At 35.6% G+C, this 23,873-nt stretch overlaps 4 long non-coding RNA genes across 5 annotated transcripts; all 4 read left to right on the top strand.

Annotated features, from left to right (window-relative positions):
- Window positions 1-4,825: 4,825 nt before the first annotated feature.
- Window positions 4,826-6,926, top strand: LOC128681984 (uncharacterized). The gene is made up of 2 exons (XR_010370296.1): window positions 4,826-5,803; window positions 6,774-6,926. It is a non-coding gene; the product is annotated as an uncharacterized LOC128681984 (long non-coding RNA).
- Window positions 6,927-8,848: 1,922 nt separating this feature from the next.
- Window positions 8,849-10,949, top strand: LOC128681987 (uncharacterized). Its single transcript, XR_010370298.1, has 2 exons — window positions 8,849-9,826; window positions 10,797-10,949. It is a non-coding gene; the product is annotated as an uncharacterized LOC128681987 (long non-coding RNA).
- A 538-nt stretch (window positions 10,950-11,487) lies between these two features.
- LOC128681980 (uncharacterized) lies at window positions 11,488-15,827 on the top strand. Of its 2 annotated transcripts, XR_010370312.1 has the most exons (3): window positions 11,488-11,605; window positions 13,074-14,696; window positions 15,675-15,827. It is a non-coding gene; the product is annotated as an uncharacterized LOC128681980 (long non-coding RNA). The 2 variants fall into 2 exon arrangements; XR_010370311.1 differs by lacking the exon at window positions 11,488-11,605 and having other exon boundaries at window positions 12,958-14,696.
- A 3,649-nt stretch (window positions 15,828-19,476) lies between these two features.
- Window positions 19,477-20,721, top strand: LOC128681981 (uncharacterized). The gene is made up of 2 exons (XR_010370302.1): window positions 19,477-19,598; window positions 20,569-20,721. It is a non-coding gene; the product is annotated as an uncharacterized LOC128681981 (long non-coding RNA).
- The last annotated feature ends 3,152 nt before the right edge of the window (window positions 20,722-23,873 follow it).

Here is a 23,873-nt window from a genome sequence, read left to right as displayed (position 1 = left end):
TACATGACTGCTCAAAAAGGAGTGCTGTTTTTTCAGGTTTCGTTGCTGTGCTTGTGCTTTAGGGTCATGATGGAAAATGATCTTTTTCTGTTGATGTTTATCTATATAGGTATGTATATGTTACAGAATATAGTATCGTTGAGTTGGTATCCCATGACACAAGTCTCGAACTTACTTTGGGGCCAGCTCAATCTGTGTGATTTGTCCTAATATATTGATATAACCTTCAGTCGGAAACGTGCAGCATGTCAATAGCAGAGCTGGAGCTGGAGACGGGCGGGCGCGCGCTGGGCGGCAGGTTCACGACGGCGGAGGGGCTGCTGCGGGCCACGGCCGACCAGCTGCGGGCTGCGGGCGACGCGCCGGGGCTCGCCAGCGAACGACTGCAACTGTAATCATTTCAAAAATAATAATTAACCGTATCCATCCTCCATCCATTTCTTCTCAGGTCTTCCTCTATTCCTGGAACCCTTTACTTCCATCTTCAATGCCCTTTGAGTGACGTGATTTTCATCTCTTCTTAACCTAAAAAACCTTAAAAAATAATTAAATAATAAGGTCATAATTAAAAGCAGTCAAGTTATGGAATCTACTTCCAATTAGTATACAGGAGTCAAAAACAATTTCGGTCTTTAAGAAAAGGGTTAAGGAATATCTCCTTTCTGTTTGATCCTAATATACATATATATTATTTGTATTTACTATTATAGTTTATTTACTTATTTACTATATGTAGTTCTTATACATGTTTTATACATTACACATAAAATATTTAAGTTTATTGTAATTTTCTTTTTTTCCCATTCTTCTTTCGCGGGTCTACTGGAAGAAATTTCTATAGAAATAAATAATACACTTTCCTATTTGTAAGTTTTATATTTACACTGTTATGTTGTGTACATAAATAAATATAAAAAACTTTTTATCAGAGTTTGTCCAAGAAATTACAATGTGCTCAAGTAAATCAACTGCACTGGCCACCAAGATTTGCATTAGATAATTAAGTTGAATTATTCTAATTTAAAAAAAATTTTTCGCTGTCAATTGTTGCAAAATGTTTTAAGTTTGAACCTAAGTATGTCTGTGTACGGGGCACCGTAACTCATCAACGGTTGAACCGATTAGAATGCGGTTTTTTTTTATAGGTAATTTTTGTGCGGCAGCTCTTAGATATGTTTGATCAAAATCGGCTCAGCCGTTCAAAAGTAGTAACGAAATGAATAATGATAAAGTCGGGGGTTTTTTAATTTGTATTTTTTGGGTTCCAATATTATATTTACACTAGCTGCGCCCCCGAGCTTCGCTCCCGTGGCAATTTCGGGATAAAAATTACCCTATGTGTTATTCCAGGTTATATTCTACCCGTGTACCAAATTTCATAGCAATCTGTGCAATAGATTTTGCGTGAAAGAGTAACAAACGTACATACACACATCCTCACAAACGTTAGCCTTTATAATATTAGGAGGATTGTAATTGCCAATACACATTATTTCAGTCATGATGGAAAATGATCTTTTTCTGATTGGCCCGGGTCTTGGATGTTTATCTATATATGTATATGTTATAAAATGTAGTATCGTTGAGTTAGTATCCCGTAATACAAATCTGTGTGATTTGTCCTTACTTTAATTTATTTATAATAATGATGTTCACAGATTCATAGAGAAGCTCCAAGAAGTGTTGGACGGTAACCGTGCAGTGACCATAGTGTTGGACGACCCCGCTGGTAACTCGTATGTTCAGAGCTTGGCCGACGACCCGACCACACCAGACGAAGGTAAATCCTTAAAAACATACAGAATCCCTGGAAAGATGTGGTGTGAGGATTATGGGTTAAATCTCGAGGGATTCTAATTATACTCTCTTGGTTTCGTTCGTCGTCTCCGTGTAATGTCCAAATCAAAAGTAGTTTCGTACTTTTTACAAATAAAAAGGCGGTATTTTATGACATTGACAGCTGTCGTTAGACATGCTGCCACCCAACTAATTCCTAGATTGAGATATCCGATAGGTACCTACTGTGTAAGTGAATGTTTATGAAAGATTTACATTCTGAATGTTTGTATGGAATTATTGTATCAGATATCTTATCTAGTCACATATATCAAGTAATTTGAAATTTTAGAAATGGCAAATTAAATTAAAAATGTAATCTCCTAATCTCCTAAATACGTAGCACGTCCACATGCCGTCTCTTTCCCCCGTGTCGTGTGCGTGTTGCAGTCAAATCTCTTATCCGGTCAAAACTCAAGCCGCTTTTAACCAATCATAATGTTGATCAAGTCAACGTTATTTTTGACTGATTTGATTGGTTAAGTTGGTTGGTCAAAAGTAGACTTTACTGAAAATCTTTAGTCAATAGATTCTGGTTATGATTGTAAATTACACCATTAGTCACAAATACTATATATACTAGAAAATCAGTCGCAATCATTGAAACTTTAATAGAGAAAAAAATATATTTATATCCATACAATAAATATACAACAATTTCCTCAGCAGCGTCTGTCTGTTAGCGAAACACAAAAAACGACTGCACGAATTTTCATGCTGTTTTCACCAATGGACAGAGTGGTTCCTGAGGAAGGTTTAGGTGTATAATTCGTTGCGTGGTTTGAAAGAAATGTGCGCAACGTAGCAATGAGGCGTACCTCTGAGACGCTTTGTATGAGATAGGCCGGAAAATTGTATAGAAATGTTCTGTCTCATTTGGCTTGATTTGTCTATAGTTTTGTCTTTGATTACAGGTGTTAAGATAAGGAGATACGAGCGCTCACACGAACAGAACGAGGAGCTAGGACTCAATGATATGAAGACTGAAGGATACGAGGAAAGCTAGCGGGCGTCATTACGTTTTAATGTATTTTAACCCAAGCAGAGAATAAATATATTTGTTTATTTGTTGTTGTTTCAATAACGGCGAGGAAATAAATGATAACTTTTTAGTTGCGTTGAAGAAATGATTTTTTTAATGATATTTTAACTAGCTATTGGCCGCGGCTTCGCCCGCATGAATTTATCTGCGAAAGCGGAACGGACGATTTACTTACAAACTTTCGACCCCATTATAGTCAGTTGGGGGTTGATTTTTGGAAAAAAAAACGTAGCCTATGTTTGAAGGGGAGTCTTTAACTACATGCATATCAAATTTCATCGAATTTGGTCCAACGGTTTAGCCGTGAAAGCGTAACTTTCAGATTTTGACAGAATATTAGTATGGATTTTGCAAAGTAATAATTTTTAAAATTACCAATTATTGACAATTTTCTGAACAGATAATTTCTTAACGGAACATCCCTATATCAACAAATAAAAACGTTTTAATTTAGATTCCCGTCAAATGTTTAACTTTATGTAAGTACTACCTAACCTATATGTATATAACTTCAATAAATGATTTTTCTTTGAAAATCGAGATTTTTGAGCAATAAGTCCGCCTTTGCTCCATATGTACCTAAACTCTATTCTTTGTGTACCTAATGTGTTTATGGGCAATAAAGTTCATACATTATTATTATTATTTTATTCTAAGTCCCTGTAGCGACATTTTGCGAAAGAGACATTTTGTGTCTGAGCCAGAAATACTTGTTTACTTTATTCGGCAAAAAAAATTACGGTTTTTACCAGGGTTTTTACATTTGTTTACAAATTTGGTACTTAGTAAGAACACTCGTTGTGGGTTTCATACAATATCTCATCCCATATTTGCAAAACATCATATCAAATATTTTTCTATAGGAATAGAATTATTGTTTTGATTTAGTTCTGTTGTCTGATTCGGCTAGTTTTATGAAATGGTTGTGGTTGTGAATTGCGGTAAATAAAAATTCTCATACAAACAATGCAATGTTCGTGCAGTCGCCGTCGGCATCTGTCCGAGTTTTGCGATTGTGTACCTATCGAAATAATAGTTAAAATTTCTTAGCTATGCACCTATCTACATACCTACTTCCTGGATGTAGATAACCAGAGAAGAAATTTGGCTTTTTAATTTATTTTTGAAAAAAAAAAACAACATTTTACATGACTGCTCAAAAAGGAGTGCTGTTTTTTCAGGTTTCGTTGCTGTGCTTGTGCTTTAGGGTCATGATGGAAAATGATCTTTTTCTGTTGATGTTTATCTATATAGGTATGTATATGTTACAGAATATAGTATCGTTGAGTTGGTATCCCATGACACAAGTCTCGAACTTACTTTGGGGCCAGCTCAATCTGTGTGATTTGTCCTAATATATTGATATAACCTTCAGTCGGAAACGTGCAGCATGTCAATAGCAGAGCTGGAGCTGGAGACGGGCGGGCGCGCGCTGGGCGGCAGGTTCACGACGGCGGAGGGGCTGCTGCGGGCCACGGCCGACCAGCTGCGGGCTGCGGGCGACGCGCCGGGGCTCGCCAGCGAACGACTGCAACTGTAATCATTTCAAAAATAATAATTAACCGTATCCATCCTCCATCCATTTCTTCTCAGGTCTTCCTCTATTCCTGGAACCCTTTACTTCCATCTTCAATGCCCTTTGAGTGACGTGATTTTCATCTCTTCTTAACCTAAAAAACCTTAAAAAATAATTAAATAATAAGGTCATAATTAAAAGCAGTCAAGTTATGGAATCTACTTCCAATTAGTATACAGGAGTCAAAAACAATTTCGGTCTTTAAGAAAAGGGTTAAGGAATATCTCCTTTCTGTTTGATCCTAATATACATATATATTATTTGTATTTACTATTATAGTTTATTTACTTATTTACTATATGTAGTTCTTATACATGTTTTATACATTACACATAAAATATTTAAGTTTATTGTAATTTTCTTTTTTTCCCATTCTTCTTTCGCGGGTCTACTGGAAGAAATTTCTATAGAAATAAATAATACACTTTCCTATTTGTAAGTTTTATATTTACACTGTTATGTTGTGTACATAAATAAATATAAAAAACTTTTTATCAGAGTTTGTCCAAGAAATTACAATGTGCTCAAGTAAATCAACTGCACTGGCCACCAAGATTTGCATTAGATAATTAAGTTGAATTATTCTAATTTAAAAAAAATTTTTCGCTGTCAATTGTTGCAAAATGTTTTAAGTTTGAACCTAAGTATGTCTGTGTACGGGGCACCGTAACTCATCAACGGTTGAACCGATTAGAATGCGGTTTTTTTTTATAGGTAATTTTTGTGCGGCAGCTCTTAGATATGTTTGATCAAAATCGGCTCAGCCGTTCAAAAGTAGTAACGAAATGAATAATGATAAAGTCGGGGGTTTTTTAATTTGTATTTTTTGGGTTCCAATATTATATTTACACTAGCTGCGCCCCCGAGCTTCGCTCCCGTGGCAATTTCGGGATAAAAATTACCCTATGTGTTATTCCAGGTTATATTCTACCCGTGTACCAAATTTCATAGCAATCTGTGCAATAGATTTTGCGTGAAAGAGTAACAAACGTACATACACACATCCTCACAAACGTTAGCCTTTATAATATTAGGAGGATTGTAATTGCCAATACACATTATTTCAGTCATGATGGAAAATGATCTTTTTCTGATTGGCCCGGGTCTTGGATGTTTATCTATATATGTATATGTTATAAAATGTAGTATCGTTGAGTTAGTATCCCGTAATACAAATCTGTGTGATTTGTCCTTACTTTAATTTATTTATAATAATGATGTTCACAGATTCATAGAGAAGCTCCAAGAAGTGTTGGACGGTAACCGTGCAGTGACCATAGTGTTGGACGACCCCGCTGGTAACTCGTATGTTCAGAGCTTGGCCGACGACCCGACCACACCAGACGAAGGTAAATCCTTAAAAACATACAGAATCCCTGGAAAGATGTGGTGTGAGGATTATGGGTTAAATCTCGAGGGATTCTAATTATACTCTCTTGGTTTCGTTCGTCGTCTCCGTGTAATGTCCAAATCAAAAGTAGTTTCGTACTTTTTACAAATAAAAAGGCGGTATTTTATGACATTGACAGCTGTCGTTAGACATGCTGCCACCCAACTAATTCCTAGATTGAGATATCCGATAGGTACCTACTGTGTAAGTGAATGTTTATGAAAGATTTACATTCTGAATGTTTGTATGGAATTATTGTATCAGATATCTTATCTAGTCACATATATCAAGTAATTTGAAATTTTAGAAATGGCAAATTAAATTAAAAATGTAATCTCCTAATCTCCTAAATACGTAGCACGTCCACATGCCGTCTCTTTCCCCCGTGTCGTGTGCGTGTTGCAGTCAAATCTCTTATCCGGTCAAAACTCAAGCCGCTTTTAACCAATCATAATGTTGATCAAGTCAACGTTATTTTTGACTGATTTGATTGGTTAAGTTGGTTGGTCAAAAGTAGACTTTACTGAAAATCTTTAGTCAATAGATTCTGGTTATGATTGTAAATTACACCATTAGTCACAAATACTATATATACTAGAAAATCAGTCGCAATCATTGAAACTTTAATAGAGAAAAAAATATATTTATATCCATACAATAAATATACAACAATTTCCTCAGCAGCGTCTGTCTGTTAGCGAAACACAAAAAACGACTGCACGAATTTTCATGCTGTTTTCACCAATGGACAGAGTGGTTCCTGAGGAAGGTTTAGGTGTATAATTCGTTGCGTGGTTTGAAAGAAATGTGCGCAACGTAGCAATGAGGCGTACCTCTGAGACGCTTTGTATGAGATAGGCCGGAAAATTGTATAGAAATGTTCTGTCTCATTTGGCTTGATTTGTCTATAGTTTTGTCTTTGATTACAGGTGTTAAGATAACGAGATACGAGCGCTCACACGAACAGAACGAGGAGCTAGGACTCAATGATATGAAGACTGAAGGATACGAGGAAAGCTAGCGGGCGTCATTACGTTTTAATGTATTTTAACCCAAGCAGAGAATAAATATATTTGTTTATTTGTTGTTGTTTCAATAACGGCGAGGAAATAAATGATAACTTTTTAGTTGCGTTGAAGAAATGATTTTTTTAATGATATTTTAACTAGCTATTGGCCGCGGCTTCGCCCGCATGAATTTATCTGCGAAAGCGGAACGGACGATTTACTTACAAACTTTCGACCCCATTATAGTCAGTTGGGGGTTGATTTTTGGAAAAAAAAACGTAGCCTATGTTTGAAGGGGAGTCTTTAACTACATGCATATCAAATTTCATCGAATTTGGTCCAACGGTTTAGCCGTGAAAGCGTAACTTTCAGATTTTGACAGAATATTAGTATGGATTTTGCAAAGTAATAATTTTTAAAATTACCAATTATTGACAATTTTCTGAACAGATAATTTCTTAACGGAACATCCCTATATCAACAAATAAAAACGTTTTAATTTAGATTCCCGTCAAATGTTTAACTTTATGTAAGTACTACCTAACCTATATGTATATAACTTCAATAAATGATTTTTCTTTGAAAATCGAGATTTTTGAGCAATAAGTCCGCCTTTGCTCCATATGTACCTAAACTCTATTCTTTGTGTACCTAATGTGTTTATGGGCAATAAAGTTCATACATTATTATTATTATTTTATTCTAAGTCCCTGTAGCGACATTTTGCGAAAGAGACATTTTGTGTCTGAGCCAGAAATACTTGTTTACTTTATTCGGCAAAAAAAATTACGGTTTTTACCAGGGTTTTTACATTTGTTTACAAATTTGGTACTTAGTAAGAACACTCGTTGTGGGTTTCATACAATATCTCATCCCATATTTGCAAAACATCATATCAAATATTTTTCTATAGGAATAGAATTATTGTTTTGATTTAGTTCTGTTGTCTGATTCGGCTAGTTTTATGAAATGGTTGTGGTTGTGAATTGCGGTAAATAAAAATTCTCATACAAACAATGCAATGTTCGTGCAGTCGCCGTCGGCATCTGTCCGAGTTTTGCGATTGTGTACCTATCGAAATAATAGTTAAAATTTCTTAGCTATGCACCTATCTACATACCTACTTCCTGGATGTAGATAACCAGAGAAGAAATTTGGCTTTTTAATTTATTTTTGAAAAAAAAAAACAACATTTTACATGACTGCTCAAAAAGGAGTGCTGTTTTTTCAGGTTTCGTTGCTGTGCTTGTGCTTTAGGGTCATGATGGAAAATGATCTTTTTCTGTTGATGTTTATCTATATAGGTATGTATATGTTACAGAATATAGTATCGTTGAGTTGGTATCCCATGACACAAGTCTCGAACTTACTTTGGGGCCAGCTCAATCTGTGTGATTTGTCCTAATATATTGATATAACCTTCAGTCGGAAACGTGCAGCATGTCAATAGCAGAGCTGGAGCTGGAGACGGGCGGGCGCGCGCTGGGCGGCAGGTTCACGACGGCGGAGGGGCTGCTGCGGGCCACGGCCGACCAGCTGCGGGCTGCGGGCGACGCGCCGGGGCTCGCCAGCGAACGACTGCAACTGTAATCATTTCAAAAATAATAATTAACCGTATCCATCCTCCATCCATTTCTTCTCAGGTCTTCCTCTATTCCTGGAACCCTTTACTTCCATCTTCAATGCCCTTTGAGTGACGTGATTTTCATCTCTTCTTAACCTAAAAAACCTTAAAAAATAATTAAATAATAAGGTCATAATTAAAAGCAGTCAAGTTATGGAATCTACTTCCAATTAGTATACAGGAGTCAAAAACAATTTCGGTCTTTAAGAAAAGGGTTAAGGAATATCTCCTTTCTGTTTGATCCTAATATACATATATATTATTTGTATTTACTATTATAGTTTATTTACTTATTTACTATATGTAGTTCTTATACATGTTTTATACATTACACATAAAATATTTAAGTTTATTGTAATTTTCTTTTTTTCCCATTCTTCTTTCGCGGGTCTACTGGAAGAAATTTCTATAGAAATAAATAATACACTTTCCTATTTGTAAGTTTTATATTTACACTGTTATGTTGTGTACATAAATAAATATAAAAAACTTTTTATCAGAGTTTGTCCAAGAAATTACAATGTGCTCAAGTAAATCAACTGCACTGGCCACCAAGATTTGCATTAGATAATTAAGTTGAATTATTCTAATTTAAAAAAAATTTTTCGCTGTCAATTGTTGCAAAATGTTTTAAGTTTGAACCTAAGTATGTCTGTGTACGGGGCACCGTAACTCATCAACGGTTGAACCGATTAGAATGCGGTTTTTTTTTATAGGTAATTTTTGTGCGGCAGCTCTTAGATATGTTTGATCAAAATCGGCTCAGCCGTTCAAAAGTAGTAACGAAATGAATAATGATAAAGTCGGGGGTTTTTTAATTTGTATTTTTTGGGTTCCAATATTATATTTACACTAGCTGCGCCCCCGAGCTTCGCTCCCGTGGCAATTTCGGGATAAAAATTACCCTATGTGTTATTCCAGGTTATATTCTACCCGTGTACCAAATTTCATAGCAATCTGTGCAATAGATTTTGCGTGAAAGAGTAACAAACGTACATACACACATCCTCACAAACGTTAGCCTTTATAATATTAGGAGGATTGTAATTGCCAATACACATTATTTCAGTCATGATGGAAAATGATCTTTTTCTGATTGGCCCGGGTCTTGGATGTTTATCTATATATGTATATGTTATAAAATGTAGTATCGTTGAGTTAGTATCCCGTAATACAAATCTGTGTGATTTGTCCTTACTTTAATTTATTTATAATAATGATGTTCACAGATTCATAGAGAAGCTCCAAGAAGTGTTGGACGGTAACCGTGCAGTGACCATAGTGTTGGACGACCCCGCTGGTAACTCGTATGTTCAGAGCTTGGCCGACGACCCGACCACACCAGACGAAGGTAAATCCTTAAAAACATACAGAATCCCTGGAAAGATGTGGTGTGAGGATTATGGGTTAAATCTCGAGGGATTCTAATTATACTCTCTTGGTTTCGTTCGTCGTCTCCGTGTAATGTCCAAATCAAAAGTAGTTTCGTACTTTTTACAAATAAAAAGGCGGTATTTTATGACATTGACAGCTGTCGTTAGACATGCTGCCACCCAACTAATTCCTAGATTGAGATATCCGATAGGTACCTACTGTGTAAGTGAATGTTTATGAAAGATTTACATTCTGAATGTTTGTATGGAATTATTGTATCAGATATCTTATCTAGTCACATATATCAAGTAATTTGAAATTTTAGAAATGGCAAATTAAATTAAAAATGTAATCTCCTAATCTCCTAAATACGTAGCACGTCCACATGCCGTCTCTTTCCCCCGTGTCGTGTGCGTGTTGCAGTCAAATCTCTTATCCGGTCAAAACTCAAGCCGCTTTTAACCAATCATAATGTTGATCAAGTCAACGTTATTTTTGACTGATTTGATTGGTTAAGTTGGTTGGTCAAAAGTAGACTTTACTGAAAATCTTTAGTCAATAGATTCTGGTTATGATTGTAAATTACACCATTAGTCACAAATACTATATATACTAGAAAATCAGTCGCAATCATTGAAACTTTAATAGAGAAAAAAATATATTTATATCCATACAATAAATATACAACAATTTCCTCAGCAGCGTCTGTCTGTTAGCGAAACACAAAAAACGACTGCACGAATTTTCATGCTGTTTTCACCAATGGACAGAGTGGTTCCTGAGGAAGGTTTAGGTGTATAATTCGTTGCGTGGTTTGAAAGAAATGTGCGCAACGTAGCAATGAGGCGTACCTCTGAGACGCTTTGTATGAGATAGGCCGGAAAATTGTATAGAAATGTTCTGTCTCATTTGGCTCGATTTGTCTATAGTTTTGTGTTTGATTACAGGTGTTAAGATAACGAGATACGAGCGCTCACACGAACAGAACGAGGAGCTAGGACTCAATGATATGAAGACTGAAGGATACGAGGAAAGCTAGCGGGCGTCATTACGTTTTAATGTATTTTAACCCAAGCAGAGAATAAATATATTTGTTTATTTGTTGTTGTTTCAATAACGGCGAGGAAATAAATGTTAACTAAAATGCGTTGAAGAAATGATTTTTTTTCATGATATTTTAACTAGCTATTGGCCGCGGCTTCGCCCGCATGAATTTATCTGCGAAAGCGGAACGGACGATTTACTTACAAATTTTCAACCCCCATTATAGTCAGTTGGGGGTTGATTTTTGGAAAAAAAAGTAGCCTATGTTTGAAGGGGGGTCTTTAACTACATGCATATCAAATTTCATCGAATTAGGTCCAACGGTTTAGCCGTGAAAGCGTAACTTTCAGATTGTGACAGAATATTAGTATGGATTTTGCAAAGTAATAATTTTTAAAATTACCAATTATTGTCAATTTTCTGAACAGGATAATTTCTTAACGGAACATCCCTATATCAACAAATAAAAACGTTTTAATTTAGATTCCCGTCAAATGTTTAACTTTACAAACAAAACATTGACGTTGGCAAAATCATCGTTTTGACGAACGATGGAGCCATGACACAAGAAAAAAAAAGTTTGAAAACCGCCAAGTTACATCATAAAAATATTTAATTAATGATCATATTAATTCTCCACGGTTTACATTTAAATATAATCGTTACGACACCGAACGTGACATTCCAATTTTAATGGTGACGTTGGCACTAGGTAAGTAAATGATCTCACATTATGCCGGGTCCAGACATTTTCGCCGGACTTAAAAGAAATAAAGACAGCACATTTATTGTATTGTCACAGACACTATTACTAAACATTGTTTAGTTATAGTGTTGTTTGTTTAGTAAACAAACAACTAAATATACATATATTACAAACAACGGTATATATTTAAAGAATAAAAGTATTTACAACATCAAGTCCTATAAGTTAAAATTAAAACTAATAAATACTAAATCAATGGAAATAAAAAATTGATACTAAATCGCCGTCGTCGTGCGGCGAATATAATATATAAATCACAATTTGAAATTGATTACCTAAGTAAGTACTACCTAACCTATATGTATATAACTTCAATAAATGATTTTTTCTTTGAAAATCGAGATTTTTGAGCAATAAGTCCGCCTTTGCTCCATATGTACCTAAACTCTATTCTTTGTGTACCTAATGTGTTTATGGGCAATAAAGTTCATACATTATTATTATTATTTTATTCTAAGTCCCTGCAGCGACATTTTGCGAAAGAGACATTTTGTGTCTGAGCCAGAAATACTTGTTAACTTTATTCGGCAAAAAAAATTACGGTTTTTACCAGGGTTTTTACATTTGTTTACAAATTTGGTACTTAGTAAGAACACTCGTTGTGGGTTTCATACAATATCTCATCCCATATTTGCAAAACATCATATCAAATATTTTTCTATAGGAATAGAATTATTGTGTTTTGATTTAGTTCTGTTGTCTGATTCGGCTAGTTTTATGAAATGGTTGTGGTTGTGAATTGCGGTAAATAAAAGTTCTCATACAAACTATGCAATATTCGTGCAGTCGCCGTCGGCATCTGTCCGAGTTTTGCGATTGTGTACCTATCGAAATAATAGGTTAAAATTTCTTAGCTATGCACCTATCTACATACCTACTTCCTGGATGTAGATAACCAGAGAAGAAATTTGGCTTTTTAATTTACTTTTGAAAAAAAAAACAACATTTTACATGACTGCTCAAAAAGGAGTGCTGTTTTTTCAGGTATCGTCGCTGTGCTTGTGCTTTATAAAATAGTTGATGCTTTTTTTTAAAGCCGAGAAAAGCCGGGCCGTTCCGCTAGTTATATTGCCAAGAAAGTCGTGTCGTCGTGGAATGCGACTGTATGAAGGAGGGTTACCGCCATCTCTTAAGCAGTCTACAGCACATCAACCTGCATAAATTAATTGCAAACTCGCATCTATTACCGCGGCATAGAGGTTCATGCAGGGTACCTCGCCTCTGAACCGAGAGGTCCCGGGTTCGATCCCCGGTCGGGTCATGATGGAAAATGATCTTTTTCTGTTGATGTTTATCTATATATGTTATAGAATATAGTATCGTTGAGTTGGTATCCCATAACACAAGTCTCGAACTTACTTTGGGGCCAGCTCAATCTGTGTGATTTGTCCTGATATATTGATATAACCTTCAGTCGGAAACGTGCAGCATGTCAATAGCAGAGCTGGAGCTGGAGACGGGCGGGCGCGCGCTGGGCGGCAGGTTCACGACGGCGGAGGGGCTGCTGCGGGCCACGGCCGACCAGCTGCGGGCTGCGGGCGACGCGCCGGGGCTCGCCAGCGAACGACTGCAACTGTAATCATTTCAAAAATAATAATTAACCGTATCCATCCTCCATCCATTTCTTCTCAGGTCTTCCTCTATTCCTGGAACCCTTTACTTCCATCTTCAATGCCCTTTGAGTGACGTGATTTTCATCTCTTCTTAACCTAAAAAACCTTAAAAAATAATTAAATAATATGGTAATAATTAAAAGCAGTCAGGTTATTAGTATACAGGAGTCAAAAACAATTTCGGTCTTTAAGAAAAGGGTTAAGGAACATCTCCTTTCTGTTTGATCCTAATATACATATATATTATTTGTATTTACTATTATAGATTATTTACTATATGTAGTTCTTATACATGTTTTATACATTACACATAAAATATTTATGTTTATTGTAATTTTCTTTTTTTCCCATTCTTCTTTCGCGGGTCTACTGGAAGAAATTTCTATAGAAATAAATAATACACTTTCCTATTTGTAAGATTTATATTTACACTGTTATGTTGTGTACATAAATAAATATAAAAAAACTTTTTATCAGAGTTTGTCCAAGAAATTACAATGTGCTCAAGTAAATCAACTGCACTGGCCACCAAGATTTGCATTAGACAATTAAGTTGAATTATTCTAATTTTAAAAACATTTTTCGCTGTCAATTGTTGCAAAATATTTTAAGTTTGAACGCTAAGTGTGTCTGTGTACGTGGCACCGTAACTCATCAACGGTTGAACCGATTAGAATGCGGTTTTTTTTGATAGGTAATTTTTGTGCGGCAGTTCTTAGATATGTTTGATCAAAATCGGCTCAGCCGTTCAAAAGTAGTAACGAAATGAATAATGATAAAGTCGGGGTTTTAATTTGTCTAACAAATAAACTTGTGAACAGTTGTATTTTTTGGGTTCCAATATTATATTTACACTAGCTGCGCCCCGGAGCTTCGCTCGAAGACTGAAGATTTCGGGATAAAAATTACCCTACCAAATTTCATAGCAATCTGTGCAATAGATTTTGCGTGAAAGAGTAACAAACGTACATACACACATCCTCACAAACGTTAGCCTTTATAATATTAGGAGGATTTTAATTGCCAATACACATTATTTAATTACCATAAAAATTGTTCAGAGTTTGACGATGATAATATTGGCGCAGTGGTAAAGTGCTTGCCTCTGAACCATGAGGTCCCGAGTTCGATCCCCGGTCGGATCATGATGGAAAATGATCTTTTTCTGATTGGCCCGGGTCTTGGATGTTTATCTATATATGTATATGTTATAAAATATAGTATCGTTGAGTTAGTATCCCGTAATACAAATCTCTGTGATTTGTCCTTACATTAATTTATTTATAATAATGATGTTCACAGATTCATAGAGAAGCTCCAAGAAGTGTTGGACGGTAACCGTGCAGTGACCATAGTGTTGGACGACCCCGCTGGTAACTCGTATGTTCAGAGCTTGGCCGACGACCCGACCACACCAGACGAAGGTAAATCCTTAAAACATACAGAATCCCTGAAAAGATGTGGTGTGAGGATTATGGGTTAAATCTCGAGGGATTCTAATTATACTCTCTTGGTTTCGTTCGTCGTCTCCGTGTAATGTCCAAATCAAAAGTAGTTTCGTGCTTTTTACAAATAAAAAGGCGGTATTTTATGACATTGACAGCTGTCGTTAGACATGCTGCCACCCAACTAATTCCTAGATTGAGATATCCGATAGGTACCTACTGTGTAAGTGAATGTTTATGAAAGATTTAAATTCTGAATGTTTGTATGGAATTATTGTATCAGATATTTTATCTAGTCACATATATCAAGTAATTTGAAATTTTAGAAATGGCAAATTAAATTTAAAATGTAATCTCCTAATCTCCTAAATACGTAGCACGTCCACATGCCGTCTCTCATGCCGGGGGAACCCGTGTCGTGTGCGTGTTGCAGTCAAATCTCTTATCCGGTCAAAACTCAATCCGCTTTTAACCAATCATAATGTTGATCAAGTCAACGTTATTTTTGACTGATTTGATTGGTTAAGTTGGTTGGTCAAAAGTAGACTTTACTGAAAATCTTTAGTCAATAGATTCTGGTTATGATTGTAAATTACACCATTAGTCACAAATACTATATATACTAGAAAATCAGTCGCAATCATTGAAACTTTAATAGAGAAAAAAATATATTTATATCCATACAATAAATATACAACAATTTCCTCAGCAGCGTCTGTCTGTTAGCGAAACACAAAAAACGACTGCACGGATTTTCATGCCGTTTTCACCAATGGACAGAGTGGTTCCTGAGGAAGGTTTAGGTGTATAATTCGTTGCGTGGTTTGAAAGAAATGTGCGCAACGTAGCAATGAGGCGTACCTCTGAGACGCTTTGTATGAGATAGGCCGGAAAATTGTATAGAAATGTTCTGTCTCATTTGGCTTGATTTGTCTATAGTTTTGTCTTTGATTACAGGTGTTAAGATAACGAGATACGAGCGCTCACACGAACAGAACGAGGAGCTAGGACTCAATGATATGAAGACTGAAGGATACGAGGAAAGCTAGCGGGCGTCATTACGTTTTAATGTATTTTAACCCAAGCAGAGAATAAATATATTTGTTTATTTGTTGTTGTTTCAATAACGGCGAGGAAATAAACGATAACTTTTTAGTTGCGTTGAAGAAATGTTTTTTTTTTAATGATATTTTAACTAGCTATTGGCCGCGGCTTCGTCCGCATGAATTTATCTGCGAAAGCGGAACGGACGATTTACTTACAAACTTTCAACCCCCATTATAGTCAGTTGGGGGTTGATTTTTGGAAAAAAAAGTAGCCTATGTTTGAAGGGGGGTCTTTACCTACATGCATATCAAATTTCATCGAATTTGGTCCAACGGTTTAGCCGTGAAAGCGTAACTTTCAGATTTTGACAGAATATTAGTATGGATTTTGCAAAGTAATAATTTTTAAAATTACCAAATATTGTCAATTTTCTGAACAGATAATTTCTTAACGGAACATCCCTATATCAACAAATAAAAACGTTTTAATTTAGATTCCCGTCAAATGTTTAACTTTACAAACAAAACATTAACGGTGGCAAAATCATCGTTTTGCCGAACGATGGAGCCATGACACAAGAAAAAAAAAGTTTGAAAACCGCCAAGTTACATCATGAAAATATTTAATTAATGATCATATTAATTCTCCACGGTTTACATTTAAATATAATCGTTACGACACCGAACGTGACATTACAATTTAATGGTGACGTTGGCACTAGGTAAGTAAATGATCTCACATTATGCCGGGTCCAGACATTTTCGCCGGACTTAAAAGAAATAAAGACAGCACATTTATTTGTATTGTTGTTTGTTTAGTAAACAAACAACTAAATATACATATATTACAAACAACGGTATATATTTAAAGAATAAAAGTATTTACAACATCAAGTCCTATAAGTTAAAATTAAAACTAATAAATACTAAATCAATGGAAATAAAAAATTGATACTAAATCGCCGTCGTCGTGCGGCGAATATAATATATAAATCACAATTTGAAATTGATTACCTATGTAAGTACTACCTAACCTATATGTATATAACTTCAATAAATGATTTTTGAAAATCGAGATTTTTGAGCAATAAGTCCGCCTTTGCTCCATATGTACCTAAACTCTATTCTTTGTGTACCTAATGTGTTTATGGGCAATAAAGTTCATACATTATTATTATTATTATTTTATTCTAAGTCCCTGCAGCGACATTTTGCGAAAGAGACATTTTGTGTCTGAGCCAGAAATACTTGTTTACTTTATTCGGCAAAAAAAATTACGGTTTTTACCAGGGTTTTTACATTTGTTTACAAATTTGGTACTTAGTAAGAACACTCGTTGTGGGTTTCATACAATATCTCATCCCATATTTGCAAAACATCATATCAAATATTTTTCTATAGGAATAGAATTATTGTTTTGATTTAGTTCTGTTGTCTGATTCGGCTAGTTTTATGAAATGGTTGTGGTTGTGAATTGCGGTAAATAAAAGTTCTCATACAAACAATGCAATGTTCGTGCAGTCGCCGTCGGCATCTGTCCGAGTTTTGCGATTGTGTACCTATCGAAATAATAGGTTAAAATTTCTTAGCTATGCACCTATCTACATACCTACTTCCTGGATGTAGATAACCAGAGAAGAAATTTGGCTTTTTAATTTATTTTTGAAAAAAAAAACAACATTTTACATGACTGCTCAAAAAGGAGTGCTGTTTTTTCAGGTATCGTCGCTGTGCTTATGCTTTATAAAATAGTTGATACTTTTTTTTAAAGCCGAGAAAAGCCGGGCCGTTCCGCTAGTTATATTGCCAAGAAAGTCGTGTCGTCGTGGAATGCGACTGTATGAAGGAGGGTTACCGCCATCTCTTAAGCAGTCTACAGCACATCAACCTGCATAAATTAATTGCAAACCCGCATCTATTACCGCGGCATAGAGGTTCATGCAGGGTACCTCGCCTCTGAACCGAGAGGTCCCGGGTTCGATCCCCGGTCGGGTCATGATGGAAAATGATCTTTTTCTGTTGATGTTTATCTATATATGTTATAGAATATAGTATCGTTGAGTTGGTATCCCATAACACAAGTCTCGAACTTACTTTGGGGCCAGCTCAATCTGTGTGATTTGTCCTGATATATTGATATAACCTTCAGTCGGAAACGTGCAGCATGTCAATAGCAGAGCTGGAGCTGGAGACGGGCGGGCGCGCGCTGGGCGGCAGGTTCACGACGGCGGAGGGGCTGCTGCGGGCCACGGCCGACCAGCTGCGGGCTGCGGGCGACGCGCCGGGGCTCGCCAGCGAACGACTGCAACTGTAATCATTTCAAAAATAATAATTAACCGTATCCATCCTCCATCCATTTCTTCTCAGGTCTTCCTCTATTCCTGGAACCCTTTACTTCCATCTTCAATGCCCTTTGAGTGACGTGATTTTCATCTCTTCTTAACCTAAAAAACCTTAAAAAATAATTAAATAATATGGTAATAATTAAAAGCAGTCAGGTTATTAGTATACAGGAGTCAAAAACAATTTCGGTCTTTAAGAAAAGGGTTAAGGAACATCTCGTTTCTGTTTGATCCTAATATACATATATATTATTTGTATTTCCTATTATAGTTTATTTACTATATGTAGTTCTTATACATGTTTTATACATTACACATAAAATATTTAAGTTTATTGTAATTTTCTTTTTTTCCCATTCTTCTTTCGCGGGTCTACTGGAAGAAATTTCTATAGAAATAAATAATACACTTTCCTATTTGTAAGTTTTATATTTACACTGTTATGATGTGTACATAAATAAATATAAAAAACTTTTTATCAGAGTTTGTCCAAGAAATTACAATGTGCTCAAGTAAATCAACTGCACCGGCCACCAAGATTTGCATTAGACAATTAAGATGAGAATATTATTCTAATTTTAAAAATTTTTTTCGCTGTCAATTGTTGCAAAATGTTTTAAGTTTGAACGCTAAGTGTGTCTGTGTACGTGGCACCGTAACTCATCAACGGTTGAACCGATTAGAATGCGGTTTTTTTTTTGATAGGTAATTTTTGTGCGGCAGTTCTTAGATATGTTTGATCAAAATCGGCTCAGCCGTTCAAAAGTAGTAACGAAATGAATAATGATAAAGTCGGGGGTTTTAATTTGTCTAACAAATAAACTTGTGAACAGTTGTATTTTTTGGGTTCCAATATTATATTTACACTAGCTGCGCCCCGGAGCTTCGCTCCCGTGGCAATTTCGGTATAAAAATTACCCTATGTGTTATTCCAGATTATATTCTACCCGTGTACCAAATTTCATAGCAATCTGTGCAATAGATTTTGCGTGAAAGAGTAACAAACGTACATACACACATCCTCACAAACGTTAGCCTTTATAATATTAGGAGGATTGTAATTGCCAATACACATTATTTAATTACCATAAAAATTGTTCAGAGTTTGACGATGATAATATTGGCGCAGTGGTAAAGTGCTTGCCTCTGAACCATGAGGTCCCGAGTTCGATCCCCGGTCGGATCATGATGGAAAATGATCTTTTTCTGATTGGCCTGGGTCTTGGATGTTTATCTATATATGTATATGTTATAAAATATAGTATCGTTGAGTTAGTATCCCGTAACACAAGTCTCGAACTTACTTTGGGGCCAGCTCAATCTGTGTGACTTGTCCTTACATTAATTTATTTATAATAATGATGTTCACAGATTCATAGAGAAGCTCCAAGAAGTGTTGGACGGTAACCGTGCAGTGACCATAGTGTTGGACGACCCCGCTGGTAACTCGTATGTTCAGAGCTTGGCCGACGACCCGACCACACCAGACGAAGGTAAATCCTTAAAAACATACAGAATCCCTGAAAAGATGTGGTGTGAGGATTATGGGTTAAATCTCGAGGGATTCAAATTATACTCTCTTGGTTTCGTTCGTCGTCTCCGTGTAATGTCCAAATCAAAAGTAGTTTCGTACTTTTTACAAATAAAAAGGCGGTATTTTATGACATTGACAGCTGTCGTTAAACATGCTGCCACCCAACTAATTTCTAGATTGAGATATCCGATAGGTACCTACTGTGTAAGTGAATGTTTATGAAAGATTTAAATTCTGAATGTTTGTATGGAATTATTGTATCAGATATCTTATCTAGTCACATATATCAAGTAATTTGAAATTTTAGAAATGGTAAATTAAATTTAAAATGTAATCTCCTAATCTCCTAAATACGTAGCACGTCCACATGCCGTCTCTTTCCCCCGTGTCGTGTGCGTGTTGCAGTCAAATCTCTTATCCGGTCAAAACTCGATCCGCTTTTAACCAATCATAATGTTGATCAAGTCAACGTTATTTTTGACTGATTTGATTGGTTAAGTTGGTTGGTCAAAAGTAGACTTACTGAAAATCTTTAGTCAATAGATTCTGGTTATGATTGTAAATTACACTATTAGTCACAAATACTATATATACTAGAAAATCAGTCGCAGTCATTGAAACTTTAATAGAGAAAAAAAATATATTTATGTCCATACAATAAATATACAACAATTTCCTCAGCAGCGTCTGTCTGTTAGCGAAACACAAAAAACGACTGCACGGATTTTCATGCTGTTTTCACCAATGGACAGAGTGGTTCCTGAGGAAGGTTTAGGTGTATAATTCGTTGCGTGGTTTGAAAGAAATGTGCGCAACGTAGCAATGAGGCGTACCTCTGAGACGCTTTGTATGAGATAGGCCGGAAAATTGTATAGAAATGTTCTGTCTCATTTGGCTTGATTTGTCTATAGTTTTGTCTTTGATTACAGGTGTTAAGATAACGAGATACGAGCGCTCACACGAACAGAACGAGGAGCTAGGACTCAATGATATGAAGACTGAAGGATACGAGGAAAGCTAGCGGGCGTCATTACGTTTTAATGTATTTTAACCCAAGCAGAGAATAAATATATTTGTTTATTTGTTGTTGTTTCAATAACGGCGAGGAAATAAACGATAACTTTTTAGTTGCGTTGAAGAAATGTTTTTTTTTATGATATTTTAACTAGCTATTGGCCGCGGCTTCGTCCGCATGAATTTATCTGCGAAAGCGGAACGGACGATTTACTTACAAACTTTCAACCCCCATTATAGTCAGTTGGGGGTTGATTTTTGGAAAAAAAGTAGCCTATGTTTGAAGGGGGGTCTTTAACTACATGCATATCACATTTCATCGAATTTGGTCCAACGGTTTAGCCGTGAAAGCGTAACTTTCAGATTTTGACAGAATATTAGTATGGATTTTGCAAAGTAATAATTTTTAAAATTACCAATTATTGTCAATTTTCTGAACAGGATAATTTCTTAACGGAACATCCCTATATCAACAAATAAAAACGTTTTAATTTAGATTCCCGTCAAATGTTTAACTTTACAAACAAAACATTGACGGTGGCAAAATCATCGTTTTGCCGAACGATGGAGCCATGACACAAGAAAAAAAAAGTTTGAAAACCGCCAAGTTACATCATAAAAATATTTAATTAGTGATCATATAATTCTCCACGGTTTACATTTAAATATAATCGTTACGACACCGAACGTGACATTCCAATTTTAATGGTGACGTTGGCACTAGGTAAGTAAATGATCTCACATTATGCCGGGTCCACACATTTTCGCCGGACTTAAAAGAAATAAAGACAGCACATTTATTTGTATTGCCACAGACACTATTACTAAACATTGTTTAGTAATAGTGTTGTTTGTTTAGTAAACAAACAACTAAATATACATATATTACAAACAACGGTATATATTTAAAGAATAAAAGTATTTACAACATCAAGTCCTATAAGTTAAAATTAAAACTAATAAATACTAAATCAATGGAAATAAAAAATTGATACTAAATCGCCGTCGTCGTGCGGCGAATATAATATATAAATCACAATTTGAAATTGATTACCTATGTAAGTACTACCTAACCTATATGTATATAACTTCAATAAATGATTTTTCTTTGAAAATCGAGATTTTTGAGCAATAAGTCCGCCTTTGCTCCATATGTACCTAAACTCTATTCTTTGTGTACCTAATGTGTTTATGGGCAATAAAGTTCATACATTATTATTATTATTTTATTCTAAGTCCCTGTAGCGACATTTTGCGAAAGAGACATTTTGTGTCTGAGCCAGAAATACTTGTTTACTTTATTCGGCAAAAAAAATTACGGTTTTTACCAGGGTTTTTACATTTGTTTACAAATTTGGTACTTAGTAAGAACACTCGTTGTGGGTTTCATACAATATCTCATCCCATATTTGCAAAACATCATATCAAATATTTTTCTATAGGAATAGAATTATTGTTTTGATTTAGTTCTGTTGTCTGATTCGGCTAGTTTTATGAAATGGTTGTGGTTGTGAATTGCGGTAAATAAAAATTCTCATACAAACAATGCAATGTTCGTGCAGTCGCCGTCGGCATCTGTCCGAGTTTTGCGATTGTGTACCTATCGAAATAATAGTTAAAATTTCTTAGCTATGCACCTATCTACATACCTACTTCCTGGATGTAGATAACCAGAGAAGAAATTTGGCTTTTTAATTTATTTTTGAAAAAAAAAAACAACATTTTACATGACTGCTCAAAAAGGAGTGCTGTTTTTTCAGGTTTCGTTGCTGTGCTTGTGCTTTAGGGTCATGATGGAAAATGATCTTTTTCTGTTGATGTTTATCTATATATGTATATGTTATAGAATATAGTATCGTTGAGTTAGTATCCCATAACACAAGTCTCGAACTTACTTTGGGGCCAGCTCAATCTGTGTGATTTGTCCTGATGTATTGATATAACCTTCAGTCGGAAACGTGCAGCATGTCAATAGCAGAGCTGGAGCTGGAGACGGGCGGGCGCGCGCTGGGCGGCAGGTTCACGACGGCGGAGGGGCTGCTGCGGGCCACGGCCGACCAGCTGCGGGCTGCGGGCGACGCGCCGGGGCTCGCCAGCGAACGACTGCAACTGTAATCATTTCAAAAATAATAATTAACCGTATCCATCCTCCATCCATTTCTTCTCAGGTCTTCCTCTATTCCTGGAACCCTTTACTTCCATCTTCAATGCCCTTTGAGTGACGTGATTTTCATCTCTTCTTAACCTAAAAAACCTTAAAAAATAATTAAATAATATGGTAATAATTAAAAGCAGTCAGGTTATGGAATCTACTTCCAATTAGTATACAGGAGTCAAAAACAATTTCGGTCTTTAAGAAAAGGGTTAAGGAACATCTCCTTTCTGTTTGATCCTAATATACATATATATTATTTGTATTTACTATTATAGTTTATTTACTATATGTAGTTCTTATACATGTTTTATACATTACATATAAAATATTTAAGTTTATTGTCTATTTCGCGGGTCTACTGGAAGAAATTTCTATAGAAATAAATAATATCTTTGTACTTAGTTTCCTATTTGTAAGTTTTATATTTACACTGTTATGTTATGTACATAAATAAATATAAAAAAACTTTTTATCAGAGTTTGTCCAAGAAATTACAATGTGCTCAAGTAAATCAACTGCACTGGCCACCAAGATTTGCATTAGACAATTAAGTTGAATTATTCTAATTTTAAAAAAATTTTTCGCTGTCAATTGTTGCAAAATGTTTTAAGTTTGAACGCTAAGTGTGTCTGTGTACGTGGCACCGTAACTCATCAACGGTTGAACCGATTAGAATGCGGTTTTTTTTTAATAGGTAATTTTTGTGCGGCAGTTCTTAGATATGTTTGATCAAAATCGGCTCAGCCGTTCAAAAGTAGTAACGAAATGAATAATGATAAAGTCGGGGGTTTTAATTTGTCTAACAAATAAACTTGTGAACAGTTGTATTTTTTGGGTTCCAATATTATATTTACACTAGCTGCGCCCCGGAGCTTCGCTCCCGTGGCAATTTCGGTATAAAAATTACCCTATGTGTTATTCCAGATTATATTCTACCCGTGTACCAAATTTCATAGCAATCTGTGCAATAGATTTTGCGTGAAAGAGTAACAAACGTACATACACACATCCTCACAAACGTTAGCCTTTATAATATTAGGAGGATTGTAATTGCCAATACACATT

This window comes from Plodia interpunctella, chromosome 29 (assembly GCF_027563975.2).
Source record: "Plodia interpunctella isolate USDA-ARS_2022_Savannah chromosome 29, ilPloInte3.2, whole genome shotgun sequence".
NCBI classification, from domain to species: Eukaryota; Metazoa; Arthropoda; class Insecta; order Lepidoptera; family Pyralidae; genus Plodia; species Plodia interpunctella.
This window is presented reverse-complemented; position numbering and strand designations above follow the sequence as displayed.